At 40.5% G+C, this 9,486-nt stretch overlaps 1 non-coding gene across 1 annotated transcript; it reads left to right on the forward strand.

The window, feature by feature from the left end:
* Nucleotides 1-37: 37 nt before the first annotated feature.
* On the forward strand, nt 38-109 carry Trnaa-ugc (transfer RNA alanine (anticodon UGC)). Its single transcript has one exon. It is a non-coding gene; the product is annotated as a tRNA-Ala (tRNA).
* The last annotated feature ends 9,377 nt before the right edge of the window (nt 110-9,486 follow it).

Genomic DNA, 9,486 nt, shown 5'->3' on the forward strand with positions numbered 1-9,486 from the left:
GTATATATACAACAATTTTCCTCATTTATTCATCGAAGGGGTTGTAGCTCAGTGGTAGAGCGCGCGCTTTGCATGCGCGAGGCCCCGGGTTCAATCCCCGGCAGCTCCAGTGATAGTTTTTTTAATCTATTACTTTTTTACCTGAAAACAAATTACACAGACAGGAAATTTCGAATACAGTACAACTCAAAATGTTATCTTGGTCTTTTTATTATAAAAGCATTTTGTCTTCCCCACAGCAGAATTGTAATTGATGTGATTTGTTGTCATTTTAGCCTTATATTACTGCTACAGTCAAGAGGTCAGTTGATATATATAAAGCTATTCAGCAGTACAATTCACTGAATTTGTTTCTAATTAAAGGAACACGTTGCCTTGGATCGGACGAGTTGGTCAAAACAAAAGCGTTTGTAACCGTTTTTTATAAAATGCATATGGTTGGAAAGATGTTTTAAAAGTAGAATACAATGATCCACACAAGTTTGCCTCGAAATTGTGTGGTTTTCCTTCTACTGTGCGAACTAACATGGTCGGCCATTTATGGGAGTCAAAATTTTGACCCCCATAAATGGCTGACGTGTTAGTCGACGAGGTAGAAGGAAAACCACGCAACAATGTTTTTTATCCTATAATCCTGTCAACACACTTTACACAAAGAAAACATTTAATTAGCACACCCTGTCTCACAGTGTCCATCAAAAAAGACAACCAACTTAAAATCTTATCACATACAGAAGGGATCCCCACATTCTTTCCACATATTAATCACATATTATAGCCAAATGTTAAAACCATGCAGCTTCCACTAATGCCAGGGGTGTTAGCTAAAGATTGTCTTCAATTCTAAGTCATAGTCGAGTTCTTGGATTTAGAGTACCTTAGCCAATAGTCACCAATTTGGACACGGCTTTTAGAGTAACCCATACTCTGATGCATTTCTTCAGCCATATAAAATTTTGGGAAGTACATCCCCCAATTTATCAGAATGATTTAAGGAATGATTTAGATACCCCTGACATCATGCTCTTGTCAGGGGTAATAATGTTGGAAGCGCAATGAGATGCTTTGATAAAGTGCTATATAAACAAAATTCATTGTTAAAAAAATACAATTTAATAAACTAAAAGTCAGTTTACAGAAATGACCCCTTGTTGGTTTAAACTTGTTCAAATTAGTTCTAGTGAATGAGATACTTGTTGAAATTTTACATATTGTGGTTAGTAGAGGTAAACTTTTTGAAGCAAAAAAACCCACATCACCTCCATTGACCTTATTGCCAATATGCATGGCTGGTTACATGTGTTGAATTGCCAATATGCATTGTGGGATGGAAAGGGGCCATTGAGGGATGGAAAAAGCCCCCCACCCATCTTTTTTTCCCCACACCACAGTGTCTTTGGGCAAATCAGTATCACTCAGGCGGGAATAGTGACAAGGTTTATTGCAATTTCTGTCACAGTGGAAAATATTGTATCTAAAAAATACTCCAAAGCATCATCATATAATCAGTGTACTGTAACTTGTGTTTCTCAATTGTACATGAAATTGAAAACATAATGGGCTTAGAATAGAACTTATGAGAAAGTAAAATGACAGACAGCATAAATCCCAAGGGGCCAAGCGCTCTGTCAAGAATAACTTTCGCCTGCTTGGCAGGCAGACAAGCAATTTTGTCCGATGAAGATGTATCAATTCAAAGGTAGTCAAACATGGGCGCTTCAGTCATGTCATTCAGAGAGTGCCTATCACTTGCTATGTTTTGACTTCTTTTGTGATGTATCAACTGGCAATCCAACCTCCAGCTTTTTTACTTGCACCTGCACGTAATTGTATCTGCACCTGACACAAATACCCGTTGCCTAAAAGTCAACCCATGCGCTCACACGTACTACGTACATCTTTAATCATTTGAATCTGCACTTTACAAGGAAGAAGAAGAAGTCTACTTCTAGAAACTATGGCTCCCCTCACAGCTTGAGGGAACCTTAGGACTCGTAGCCGGGCAAAGTCTGATTTTGATTTTGAAATTGAAAGAAACGTAATGACACTTAATTCTTGTTTTAATTTTATATAGTTTTATAGGCCTAGGCTTAGAGTCTTCGCCAGTGTTTCTCCTAACGTCCGTCGATATATCGAAAATACTCAAAAACTCGATATTTTTTTGACATCGAAATCGCCGATGTCACTTTTATAATCATATCGTAATATCGGATTTTCGATATATCGAAAATAATTTCGATGTTTTGAAAATTTCGATGTTCCTAAATGATATCGAAAATACCAAAAGAGTGTCCGATTATTTAAAAGAAATCTGTGTTTGAGTATTAGAAAAGCCGTCGTCGTTATGTAGTTTCATAATTTTGAGTTGCCCTATTAAATAAAATACGTTTTACAACCAAGTATGTCTGCTTGTTCTTTGTGTTTTCGCCATCAGCCGCCGGCCCCGCAGAAGTTCACGACCCCGCGGCGAGCGCTCGGTAAAACCTCAAAAGAAACCGCCGCTGCTGCCCCATAGGCTGTTTAAGATGCAACTTCCCATTGCGCATGTGATCAAAATCAATGCGTCTTCACCCCGCAAAAACTTCCCCGAATCAATAAGACAAAACAAAACAAGGAAGAAAACAATCTTACGTTATACAGTAAAATAATCTTTCTAACAATCCAAGGTATCGTAATGGCGTCATTTTGGTCAAATAAAGCCTACACGTTGTGTTGTTTTCGGTAAACAAGCTAACATTTCCGAGGAACTTTATGCTTCGCAGCACAGACCACGCTGTCGGCGGCTATTGCGTGCGTACCAGCGAAGACTATGCTTTTGTACGGTTTAAGCGTGCACACCAGCGTGTATGGTTATTGCAATTCGGGGGGGGGGGGGAAACCCGTTTGCCCAAGCACGCACAGACACGTGCAGTCTTTGGTCAAGGCGGGTAACGCGTGATGCACTGCGTTATTTCGACAATAGAGGGCGTTCTAGCATTCAATGTTTCTTGCCTTTGTTATAGAATGCAAAGTAAAAAGACTACGAGCCTTTATTGAGACTATGTGACTGCATGCTGCGTGCGTTGTATATTGTGATCGCGGAGTGGTAGGTCTGTGTTTTGCGGGACTTTCTAGTGATTTTTTTTCGATGATTATCTCAACCATTTTCAACCGTAAATGTAGTCCGGGCGCCCGTCGGACAACTTGATTGACACTTCTACATCAATGCATCGGCAACTGACACCTTAATGTCGGCGAGTCACGCAACTCACAAAGGCTCTGTGTCATTTTGAGACGGCCAATCATGGCCAATCACGAATCGAGAATTGTGGTGAGCGTTCACCAAATGGCCAAGCCAGCGGTAGCGGCGATCATACTTTGTTGTAAAACCAGAAATAATCGGGGCGGGACTACGCAATTTGAAATTGTTTGAACTACAAACAAGTTCGGGGGATCAGACAAAAACAAGTTGAAATGTAACCCTATTAAACTGTCAGTCTACGGTATATATCTTTCTACCTCCATGAGTATACCAAGTGCTGTTTTTAGGCTTCCATCTTGCGCGCGGGAAATACTCGATATATCGAGTATACTCGATATTAAATTTTCGATATATCGGTTATGGGAAAAAACCGACATCGACGGACGTTAGTTTCTCCTCGATGGCATGAAATCCTGCTGGTGCCAACTGCCAAGGCTCTGTTGTTACTGTTAGAATTTTGTCTTTTTCGACTTTTTTGTTTTGTGCATCTTTCTCGTTGAAACTGTTTTTGTAATTTTCTTGTATACTCCTGTACCTTTGCATCTCTTGATTTGTAGTCGCTTCAGGACTTCAGGCAGGCAACTGCGGCACAAGAATCCTTCCTTTCCGTCAAAGATGTCACGGAAAGGCCGCAGGCACGCTTGCTGCATCTATTGTACCTTTACCTACACGTTTAAATTCACAATGGCAATTCAAACATCGGCCATGTGGACTCTGCTGAGAATCACTGCTTGCCTTCTTTGCCTTGTTCAGTTCAACATCGTGAAAGCAGTAGGCGCACAGAAACCCCGTTCTCGCGGGCACATCATCGACTTCTGAGCTTAGAAATTTCCATCGTTTCTCCCCCTTCCTCAGTGAAACATTGCACTTCGAGCACGACTTCATTTTTTGTTTCGCTACACATTCCATGACGTCCAAGCTAATGTCACACACTGCACACTGCACCCCAGCTACAGATTTCTTAATTCTACCATTGCTCCATGAAAAAAAAGAACCACAAAACACTCGTATGCTCTGTGGCTCTTTCCGAAACCACGGCTTCAGTTTTGGACTCGGCTCAGGCGAGCTTGGCCCCATAATATTGCACGCGCGCGCTTTGCTTCCGCACTACCTAGGGCTTCAGTAGACGAGGACGGAGCCTGAAGTCGAATTCAAAGTCGTTGTTTCGAAAGAGGCCGTACATCCGCGTGGTGTGTAATCGCTCATCTAACAACCTCGTTCACAGGGCCAGGTGAGCGCTCTCGATTAATTTCGCCGCGTTGATGACACCCTCATCTCCACCACGTGGGATCGAGTGCGTTTTTGCGACATCCAACCTCCATCCTATATTATTATATAGGGCGACAACATTGCTACACAAAACAACTCACTGTCTGTAAAGGTTTAGGTAAGCTTGTGTATTGTACGTGTACACCAAAACCAAAGGCTTTTAACAGTTTTTGGAGCAGAATAACAGTTCAACTGTGTTAAATTTGCCCAATCAGTTTCCCTTAGGTTTATTACCGTTAAAAAAAACTTAAAACATAAATGCTCACAAGTCACAACTAAAAATGACGAGATTATTATTCATACCAGTCATAGACGTCATTTTATTCTTACTTAGCTGGTGATCTGCTAAACAATATTTTCTGTGCTAAACAAATATGTGTGTCTAACAGCTTTTTAAAATAAGCCAATCACTGCTGGTTGGTAAACAGTTTGCAATAAAAAATTCCCTTGTCCTTCAAAAATTAAGTGTTCATTCTTTACCACAAATTTGCACATACAATCCAACCCCATAACAAAAACAACCTTTTTTTTGTCAGGGTAGAGTTCATTGGTTGCTATGGGTTATATATTGGTTGCTATGGGTATAGTTAGCTAAGTATGATCATGAATTATGATTATAGATACATTTACAAAAACAACTCAGAAATGAGGACACAGGTATGGTAACACATCCCTTTGATTCATGTAGGAAAAGCATGAATTGCTGGAATTATCCAACAACTTAGGGCCTTCAGTAATAGCAGTGAATGTTAAATAACTGCGTGCAAAAAAGGCGATTAAAATGTATGTTTCAAGTTCTAACTCCTATAACCTCCCCCCCCCCCCCCCCTCCACCACTGTCACTGTCATACCATCTAGACCACCGAGATTGCCTGGTGGCTAGAGGTTGTTTGAATCTTATGTTTAGCAGCAGGTACTGCAAACGATTTGATGGATGTTTAATTAAATATTTTAGGTTATAAAAATATTTCTAGTCCAGTGACAGTGTTGAGCCCGTGTTCAAGACCAGGGCCCAATTTAATAGAGCTGCTAAGCATAAAAATCTGCTAAGCATGGAATTTCTTTCTTGATAAAAACAGGATTACCAACCAAATTTCCAATTGTTACATATTGCTTGTTACTGGTACTCAGCTGTTGTTTGCTTATCTGAAAATCATGTGGAAATTTGGTTGGTAATCCTGTTTTTATCAAAGAAGAAATGTCATGCTAAGCAAATTTTTATGCTAAGCAGCTCTATGAAATTGGGCCCTTTTGTCTGGTAGAAAATTTCTCGGCATTGAGGCCTGTGACAATGTTTTGCCCCAAATTGACCATCGTCCCAATTACAGTGGGTTGGGATTGGTCCCATCGTGAGTGTTAAGCATCCCAAGTATAGTTGGGATCACCCATAGAGCTCAACAGGATGTGTGATTGATCCAACTGTGTGGATTGAAGTGACATAGTTAGGCCTATACTCCTAACTATGAGGCTCACTCCGCTATTGATTGTAGAGACGATAGCAGAACAAACCTCGTCGTTCTAGGTGTAACCAACAGTGTACTTATTTCGGAAAAAAGAAGGGGAAACTAAGGTCTCCAGGGGCGATGGTTATCAACTGTTCAACGCGTACACTTCAATACTTCAACAAATAAAATGTAAACATCAAGTCAGATTAATCAAGTCCATCATGGGATACGTACCCGTTAGCATGCATTGAAGGAGTTTGGAGATTGGAGCAAAATTCCTTGTAGAGTAACTTAAATTAAAGATTTGCAAAAAGATGATGAACAAATTGTTGGCCTGTCATCAATAACTTTTGCACTGGAATGATGATGACACCTAAGAATTCTCTTTTTCTCTTAGCGAACGAGTACTACTTAGAAAAACCACTGTTGCTGATGTAGCCAGTGTAGTTTCTCAACAGCATTTCTAACATTGCTACGTAGTTCTTAGAATCTTCCAATCCCTCTGAGAAGAACGAATACGTAGGTTATGATTTAAGACACTAGTATTGTAAGACAATTTGTAACTCAGTGTTGAAAAAAGGGGAGGGGCCCATTCTTCTGCTGTGATCTGCTGAATTCAATTTAGAACTCCATACTTCTGGTGACCTCAAATCAGTTTATTGACCCACTCAATATCTTCATCATATTCTAGTTGTACTTCATCTGACCCATCTTGAAGAAAGGTTACAGATTGAGGGTCCACAGCACTTGAGCATGAAGCTTCCTCCGAACCACCCTGATCTGTTTTTTCGGCGGATGTGATCTTCGAGCTTTCTTTCTGTCTTTTTAGAGCTTCAATTAGATTGAGAGTAGCATGCAGACCTTTGGCGACACCAAAACCATTCAAACACTGCAGGAGGATAACCCCACAATGGTATTGTCGTCTGAGCTGTAGCGAAACACAGCCCTGGATGAAAGAGTACATGTTTGGCTTATGAGAAAATAAAATGACGGACAGAATAAATCCCAAGCGCCTGTCTAGAATAACTTTGGCTTGTTTGGCAGACAAACATTTTTGTCCGAGAAGTTTCTCCCTGTGGCAAGTAGTTCTCTTCCATTAGCAGGGTTCGGAAGTGCTGCCTTCAAAACATGAACGAGAAACGGCATGGATGATGAAGCCTCGTCAACGATATCACTCCAGGTATCAATTTAAGGTAGTCAAACATTGGAGTTTTAGAAAGTATGCTAAGCTTAGGATACGCTTTGATTTCTTTAGTGATATATTGACTCGCACATTATAAAACACTTTTCTTGCTCGGTTGCTATTTCCAAGAAGTGTTTCAAATGCTCGATTATAGTTGCCCTCATTGATTTCTTGTATGGCCTTCTTTTAAAACGCTTATTCTTAAGCCTCGACTTGGATTCCAAGTTGGAATGGTGCATGTTTTTTGGGACACTTATAACTTTATAATGTTTATTCCTGGTCTTCATAGAAAAATACTCGGCCGCGAAGTACATGTACTTGGCGGGGATGGTTTTTTTACATCCAGTTGTAGTGCTTTTTAACTACAGGTATGCATTTGTAGCACAGATATCCGTCTTTGCCATCGAATGCTTCAGGGGGAACACCGCATGCATGCTTGCTTCTTCTCCTGTACCCCTTTGATCTACAGTACGTCCAGGTTTACACTTCACAAATAAAGTTGGGCAATTTAAACATCTTTCTGCATTGGCCAATTCAGCAGCACGGACACACTTAAGACACAGCAGGTCCATCTCGGGAAGTTTCGTATTTTTAGCACGTTGAAAAATTCAGCTTGCAATTTGAACATATCTCGTGCGTCTCGGTGGTCTCTGAGACCTGTTGCTTGTCGTTTACCTTTCCTTGGCCTTCTTTTTGTCAACATCATGGTAGCACTTGGACAGCGGCGTAACTAGACATTTCATTTGGTGGGGCAAGTGGGGGCAAAGATTAATTTGGGGGGGGGGGCCAAAGAAATGCAAGATTATAGTAAATATGTTAACTGATATATAGTTGATACACCCCAATGCAGTTCTAAAAAAGTCTACATAGACAGCAGGTAACAAAAGATTGGGAAAACAACAAACTTGAACTTGTCATTTTGTATAAGATAAAACTTTTCGACTGTATAAAAGGATTACATTACCAACTGTGATCACCAAGTACCAATTTAGAGTTGTACACGGCATTCTCAAATAGGCTCTGTGGGTGTGTAAATACCCAAAACATAATAATATTAGGCCAAGTAAAAATAGAAAAATAGAAATGTTTAGCGTCCCCGCCTGCTTCCTTTTTACAGGACAGCTCCTTTTTTTCTTCGGTTTTTTTTATGTACATTTTTTTTTTTTTTTTTTTTGAAAAAGGGTTATTTTAAATGATCTCAGCAAAAAAAAAATCTGAATGTCTTGTCTGAATGCCTTGACCAAACTGTTTCATTAATGTTTTGTGTATTTCAGCAGCAGAAAAAAACAATTGATATTTGACATTCATGGCGGCCATCTTGAAATAGAAAATAAAAAGCCCCTCCTCCTTCCTTTTTTTGAGAAACCCAGACACTAAACATGTTTCTTTTTTTTACTCGGCCTTATTGTAACTAGTGTAAGCCATAAAAACAAATACAGGATTGAAAATGTGGGTGTTTAATAATCACATTTTAGTTATGAAATGGATATTTAAAATAGGCCTACCTCTCAATTGCACCGCTTGCCTCAAAGGAGAAGAAATGGTCTAAGCAACCTTTTTCGCTGGCCATTTTGCTGTAGTAAATTTCTCTGTAGTGCATCTGACCATGGAGGTAGAAATTTCTACCTCCATGAGCTGACTAAGTTGTGTTAACGGAGCTATTGGTCTGCGTTCAGACCACCACGTATTTAACAGAACTTTGTCACACCCTGCAATCTCTGAAACCGCAAAACCACAACAAACATTTACCGCCAATACGATCGCGCGCGCGTTTCCATGCATTTTTCATGTTATAGTCCACATAGGGCCTACTGATAATAATATGAATAAAAGTTTTCCTTTTTACGGCAGCATTTTATGCAGCCTTAAACGATTTATATATTAGGTCTATAAGAATATACTTTTCTCTGATTTCATATGGGGGGGCAAGAGGGGGGGCAAGGGTTCTGAGCGGGGGGGCGCCGGCCCCCCCTGCCCCCCCTCTGGTTACGCCACTGCACTTGGAGCATAGATAGCCCGTCTTCGCAGGAACATCACCGACTTCCGCACTTTGAAATTTCCATTTCTTGTCCCCCTTCTCCAGTGAGACATGGCACTTTAAGCACGACTTCATTTTTGCACACCTTCTCACAATCACAAGGGAAATACATGTACAAATTATTTGTACACAAGAAACACCAGCTCAGATATAATTCGCACTGAAACCTACGCGGCGCTATACGATCTTTGACTGAAACTGCCAGGTCGCACGTCGAGTTCGATCGAGCGCGAGAGCGAGAGAGTTCGCGGCCAGCCTGAAAAACGCCCTCTTGTGGTGATAGCCGACAGCCACCTTCCGCAAGTTATTT

Source organism: Asterias amurensis, chromosome 4 (assembly GCF_032118995.1).
Source record: "Asterias amurensis chromosome 4, ASM3211899v1".
NCBI classification, from domain to species: domain Eukaryota; kingdom Metazoa; phylum Echinodermata; class Asteroidea; order Forcipulatida; family Asteriidae; genus Asterias; species Asterias amurensis.